This window comes from Aegilops tauschii, chromosome 1 (assembly GCF_002575655.3).
Source record: "Aegilops tauschii subsp. strangulata cultivar AL8/78 chromosome 1, Aet v6.0, whole genome shotgun sequence".
Lineage (NCBI taxonomy): Eukaryota > Viridiplantae > Streptophyta > Magnoliopsida > Poales > Poaceae > Aegilops > Aegilops tauschii.
Window position 1 is genome coordinate 486,166,546 of NC_053035.3, and position 6,887 is coordinate 486,173,432.

Here is a 6,887-nt window from a genome sequence, read left to right on the forward strand (position 1 = left end):
CTCATTGCATCCAACATGCATACTATTTTTTTCAAATACATCTGCTAACGACATTCCAGACACATTACTATAAATGCAGATCATTCAACAACCGGAAACATGAAAATATTATCAACTGAATCAGCAATGTAGTTTTAATGATGCATTAATAATACAATTCCAGGGCCTAACGGTTCATATTTGATGTGAAACCAATTGGCATTGACACAGAACTATAGTTGCAACAATACCTTGCATTTTAATGAAATAAATAACATCATGCATATATTTGGCATCAAAAATGCATTGCTTGACTACATATCATGAAATTTTGGTTTTTGTCGAAAGCAGCAAAAGAAATAGCAGGAATGATGTTTGCTCAAGGAGAGAGACGTCAAATATATGCTTTGGGTAGATGATGTGTTGAGTTCACTCAATTCGATGGTACTATAGCGATCATTTGTAAACGTAGCATAGCCCATCTTGTTGGTGGATCTTGAATGTCCATTCCCCATCGAATGACCTACGAGTTGTTGCTGCAGCAGATGCACATATTCCCTTGTTGCACATGATACATTCTCACAACTGGTGCACCAGGAGCACCACCAACTTAGGGGGCATTGGATTAGAATCAAAGGGGGCATATTTACAAAATAAACAACATGGTGCAGCAGCCCAACCTGCAGTTGGATACATTCTTCCACACGAGAGTGTATCTATGCAACGATACAACTGGTGCACGAGGAGCACGAACAACTTATGTGCCATTGGATTTTATAATGAATGAGCAAAATCCAAGACAGAGGTGGTGTGATGGCATATTTGCAAAATAAACCCCATAGTTCATTTGAATCAAGCGAACTCACGGAACAACATCCCCAAACCCAGTCATTTCTCTACCTCGCCGTCTCTGGTTGTACCCCATGAGGTAGGGTTAAAGAAATTCGTCGATGTTGTCTCTATCCCTCTCAAAAAATAGTAATAACACAATAATGTTTGTTGTTACACAATAATACAAAAGCAACGCAACAATTATAATTCTCCTAAACATATTGCCCGACTTTTGTATACGCAGCTATTCTCCGCACATACATTTCGAGACAAGAGACAAATTCCTTTCAAATGATTTTTTCCCTAGAAATGAGCCGGCACCACAAGATGCAAGAGCACAAACAAATATAAAACCATCTAATTGCAGATTTACATCCAGCAATAAATCAACTACCTAATACGGTTGGATAAGATTATTGTACTCCCCTTCATTTTTATTTACTCTGCATATTAGATTTGACTGAAATCAAACTTCATAAAATTTGACCAAGTTTATAGAAAAAAATTGAACATTTACAATAGCAAATCTATATGATGTGACACTATATTCAATAATGAATCTAATGGTATTGATTTGTTATTATATATGTTAATATTTTTGTCTATAAACTTTGTCAAAGTTTATAGAGTTTAACTTTGACTAAAGCTAATATGCGGAGTAAAAAAACTGGAGGGAGTATATATAATGCCGAGTATTCAGTAACATTGATGAAGAAATATGTACAAGATCATCGTCTTTACCTCTAAAATCATTCTGAGTGTTTGGTTTGAAGAGCTTGTTCTCACTTGCTGACGTTCATTCAAGTTTCTTGTTTGCATCCTTATAATTTCCTGTTTACTCTTTTTAGCTGATAGGCTACAAGATAATTGAAATTCTTGTAGCATATTAGCTTAAAGGAGTGAACAAAAGGACCCTATACCCAGTCTTCCTCATCGATTCCTCATCCCCCGCCGTTACTTGAGGTCGCCGCCAGCGAAGCCTTGCAACCACATTATGTACCAGATCATGGTCTTTACCCCTAAAATCATTCGAGTGTTTGATTTGCTGATGTTCATCTATTGATGCAGAGGTCCGGGGTTTCAACCTTCTTTTAGAAAAAACTTGCCGACGTTCATTCAAAAATATGAACATTTACAATAGCAAATCTATAGATACGAAAGTGTATTCAATAATGAATCTAATGGTATTGATTTGTTATTATATATGTTAATATTTTTGTCTATAAACTTTGTCAAAGTTTATAGAGTTTGAGTTTGACTAAAGCTAATATGCGGAGTAAAAAACCCGGAGGGAGTATATATAATGCCGAGAATTCAGTAACATTGACGAAGAAATATTTACAAGATCATCGTCTTTACCTCTAAAATCATTCCGAGTGTTTGGTTTGAAGAGCTTGTTCTCACTTGCTGACATTCATTCAAGTTTTTTGTTTGCATCCTTATAATTTCCTGTTTACTCTTTTTAGCTGATATGCTACAAGATAATTGAAATTCTTGTAGCATATCAGCTTAAAGGAGTGAACAAAAGGACCCTATACCCAGTCTTCCTCATCGATTCCTCATCCCTCGCCGTTGCTCTAGGTCGCCGCCAGCGAAGCCTTGCGACCACATTATGTACCAGATCATGGTCTTTACCCCTAAAATCATTTCGAGTGTTTGATTTGCTGATGTTCATCTATTGATGTAGAGGTCCATGTTGGGGAACGTAGTAATTTCAAAAAAAATTCCTACGCACACGCAAGATCATGGTGATGTTGGAAATATGCCCTAGAGGCAATAATAAATGGTTATTATTATATTTCTGTGTTCATGATAATAGTCTATTATTCATGCTATAAGTGTATTGTCCGGAAATCGTAATACATGTGTGAATACATAGACCACAACCTGTCCCTAGTAAGCCTCTAGTTGACTAGCTCGTTGATCAACAGATAGTCATGGTTTCCTGACTATGGACATAGGATGTCATTGATAACGGGGTCACATCATTAGGAGAATGATGTGATGGACAAGACCCAACTTAAGCATAGCATAAAAGATCGTGTAGTTTCGTTTGCTAGAGCTTTTCCAATGTCAAGTATCTTTTCCTTAGACCATGAGATCGTGCAACTCCCGGATACCGTAGGAGTGCTTTGGGTGTGCCAAACGTCACAACGTAACTGGGTGACTATAAAGGTGCACTACGGGTATCTCCGAAAGTGTCTGTTGGGTTGGCACGGATCGAGACTGGGATTTGTCACTCCGTATGACGGAGAGGTATCTCTGGGCCCACTCAGTAATGCATCATCATAATGAGCTCAATGTGACTAAGGCGTTAGTCACGGGATCATGCATTGCGGTACGAGTAAAAAGACTTGCCGGTAACGAGATTGAACAAGGTATTGGGATACCGACGATCGAATCTCGGGCAAGTAACATACCGATTGACAAAGGGAATTGCATACGGATTGATTGAATCCTCGACACCGTGGTTCACCCGATGATATCATCGTGGAACATGTGGGAGCCAACATGGGTATCCAGATCCCGCTGTTGGTTATTGACCGGAGAGGCGTCTCGGTCATGTCTGCATGTCTCCCGAACCCGTAGGGTCTACACACTTAAGGTCCGGTGACGCTAGGGTTGTAGAGATATATGTATGCGGAAACCCGAAAGTTGTTCGGAGTCCCGGATGAGATCCCGGACGTCACGAGAGGTTCCGGAATGGTCCGGAGGTGAAGAATTATATATAGGAAGTCCAGTTTCGGCCACCGGGAAAGTTTCGGGGGTTATCGGTATTGTACCGGGACCACCGGAAGGGTCCCGGGGGTCCACCGGGTGGGGCCACCTGTCCCGGAGGGCCCCGTGGGCTGAAAGTGGAAGGGAACCAGCCCCTAGTGGGCTGGGGCGCCCCCCTTGGGCCTCCCCCCCATGCGCCTAGGGTTGGGAACCCTAAGGGGGGGGGGGAGTTCCCCCTTGCCTTGGGGGGCAAGGCACCCCTTCCCCCCTTGTGGCCGCCGCCCCCCCTTGGATCTCATCTCCAGGGCTGGCGCACCCCCCCAGGGGCCTATATAAAGGGGGGGGGGAGGGAGGGCAGCACACAACAGCCTTGGGCGCCTCCCTCCTCCCCTGCAACACCTCTCTCTCTCTCGTAGAAGCTCGGCGTAGCCCTGCGGAGACCCGCTACATCCACCACCACGCCGTCGTGCTGCTGGATCTCCATCAACTTCTCCTTCCCCCTTGCTGGATCAAGAAGGAGGAGACGTCGCTGCACCGTACGTGTGTTGAACGCGGAGGTGCCGTCCGTTCGGCACTCGGTCATCGGTGATTTGGATCACGGCGAGTACGACTCCGTCATCCACGTTCATTGGAACGCTTCCGCTCGCGATCTACAAGGGTATGTAGATGCACTCCTTTCCCCTCGTTGCTAGTATACTCCATAGATGCATCTTGGTGAACATAGGAAAATTTTAAAATTATGCTATGATTCCCAACAGTGGCATCATGAGCCAGGCCTATGCGTAGTTACTATGCACGAGTAGAACACAAAGCAGTTGTGGGCGTTGAGTTTGCCAATTCTTCTTGCCGCTACTAGTCGTTTCTTGTTTCGGCGGCATTGTAGGATGAAGCGGCCCGGACCGACCTTACACGTACGCTTACGTGAGACAGGTTCCACCGACTGACATGCACTAGTTGCATAAGGTGGCTAGCGGGTGTCTGTCTCTCCTACTTTAGTCGGAACAGATTCGATGAAAAGGGTCCTTATGAAGGGTAAATAGAAATTGGCAAATCACGTTGTGGTCATACGTAGGTAAGAAAACGTTCTTGCTAGAAATCTACAAACCACGTAAAAACTTGCAACAACAATTAGAGGACGTCTAACTTGTTTTTGCAGCAAGTGCTATGTGATGTGATATGGCCAGAAGATGTGATGAATGATATATGTGATGTATGAGATTGATCATATTCTTGTAATAGGAATCACGACTTGCATGTCGATGAGTATGACAACCGGCAGGACCTATAGGAGTTGTCTTTATTATTTTGTATGACCTGCGTGTCATTGAATAACGCCATGTAAATTACTTTACTTTATTGCTAAACGCGTTAGCCATAGAAGTAGAAGTAATCGTTGGCGTGACGACTTCATGAAGACACAATGATGGAGATCATGGTGTCATGCCGGTGACAAAGATGATCATGGTGCCCCGAAGATGGAGATCAAAGGAGCATGATGATATTGGCCATATCATGTCACTATTTGATTGCATGTGATGTTTATCATGTTTTTGCATCTTATTTGCTTAGAACGACGGTAGCAAGTAGGATGATCCCTTATAATAATTTCAAGAAAGTGTTCACCCTAACTGTGCACCGTTGCAAAGGTTCGTCGTTTCGAAGCACCACGTGATGATCGGGTGTGATAGATTCTTACGTTCGCATACAACGGGTGTTGACGAGCCTAGCATGTACAGACATGGCCTCGGAACACACACAATACACTTAGGTTGACTTGACGAGCCTAGCATGTACAGACATGGCCTCGGAACACGGAGGACCGAAAGGTCGAGCATGAGTCGTATAGAAGATACGATCAACATGGAGATGTTCACCGATCTTGACTAGTCCGTCTCACGTGATGATCGGACACGGCCTAGTTGACTCGGATCATGTTTCACTTAGATGACTAGAGGGATGTCTATCTGAGTGGGAGTTCATTAAATAATTTGATTAGATGAACTCAATTATCATGAACTTAGTCTAAAATATTTACACTATGTCTTGTAGATCAAATGGCCAACGTTGTCCTCAATTTCAACGCGTTCCTAGAGAAAACCAAGCTGAAAGATGATGGCAGCAATTATACGGACTGGGTCTGGAACCTGAGGCTCATCCTCATAGTAGCCAAGAAAGATTATGTCTTAGAAGCACCGCTAGGTGAAGCACCAATCCCTGAGAACCAAGACGTTATGAACGCTTGGCAGCAGCGTGCTGATGATTACTCCCTCGTTCAGTGCGGCATGCTTTACAGCTTAGAACCGGGTCTCCAAAAGCGTTTTGAGAAACATGGAGCATATGAGATGTTCGAGGAGCTGAAACTGGTTTTTCAAGCTCATGCCCGGGTCGAGAGATATGATGTCTCCGACAAGTTCTTCAGCTGTAAAATGGAGGAGAACAGTTCTGTTAGTGAGCACATACTCAGAATGTCTGGGTTGCACAACCGCTTGTCTCAGCTGGGAGTTAATCTCCCGGATGACGCGGTTATTGACAGAATCCTCCAGTCGCTTCCACCAAGCTACAAGAGCTTTGTGATGAACTACAATATGCAGGGGATGGAAAAGACCATTCCCGAGGTATATTCAATGCTGAAATCAGCTGAGGTAGAGATCAGAAAAGAACATCAAGTGTTGATGGTGAATAAAACCACTAAGTTCAAGAAGGGCAAGGGTAAGAAGAACTTCAAGAAGGACGGCAAGGGACTTGCCGCGCCCGGTAAGCCAGTTACCGGGAAGAAGTCAAAGAATGGACCCAAGCCCGAGACTGAGTGCTTTTATTGCAAGGGAAGTGGTCACTGGAAGCGGAACTGCCCCAAATATTTAGCGGATAAGAAGAAGGCCGGCAACACCCAAGGTATATGTGATACACAAGTAATTGATGTGTACCTTACCAGTACTCGTAGTAGCTCCTGGGTATTTGATACCGGTGCGGTTGCTCATATTTGTAACTCAAAGCAGGAACTACGGAATAAACGGAGACTGGCAAAGGACGAGGTGACGATGCGCGTCGGGAATGGTTCCAAGGTCGATGTGATCGCCGTTGGCACGCTACCTCTGCATCTACCCACGGGATTAGTTTTAAACCTCAATAATTGTTATTTAGTGCCAGCTTTGAGCATGAACATTGTATCTGGATCTCGTTTAATTCGAGATGGCTACTCATTTAAATCTGAGAATAATGGTTGTTCTATTTATTTGAGAGATATGTTTTATGGTCATGCCCCGCTGGTCAATGGTTTATTTTTGATGAATCTCGAACGTGATGTTACACATATTCATAGTGTGAATACCAAAAGATGTAAAGTTGATAACGATAGTCCC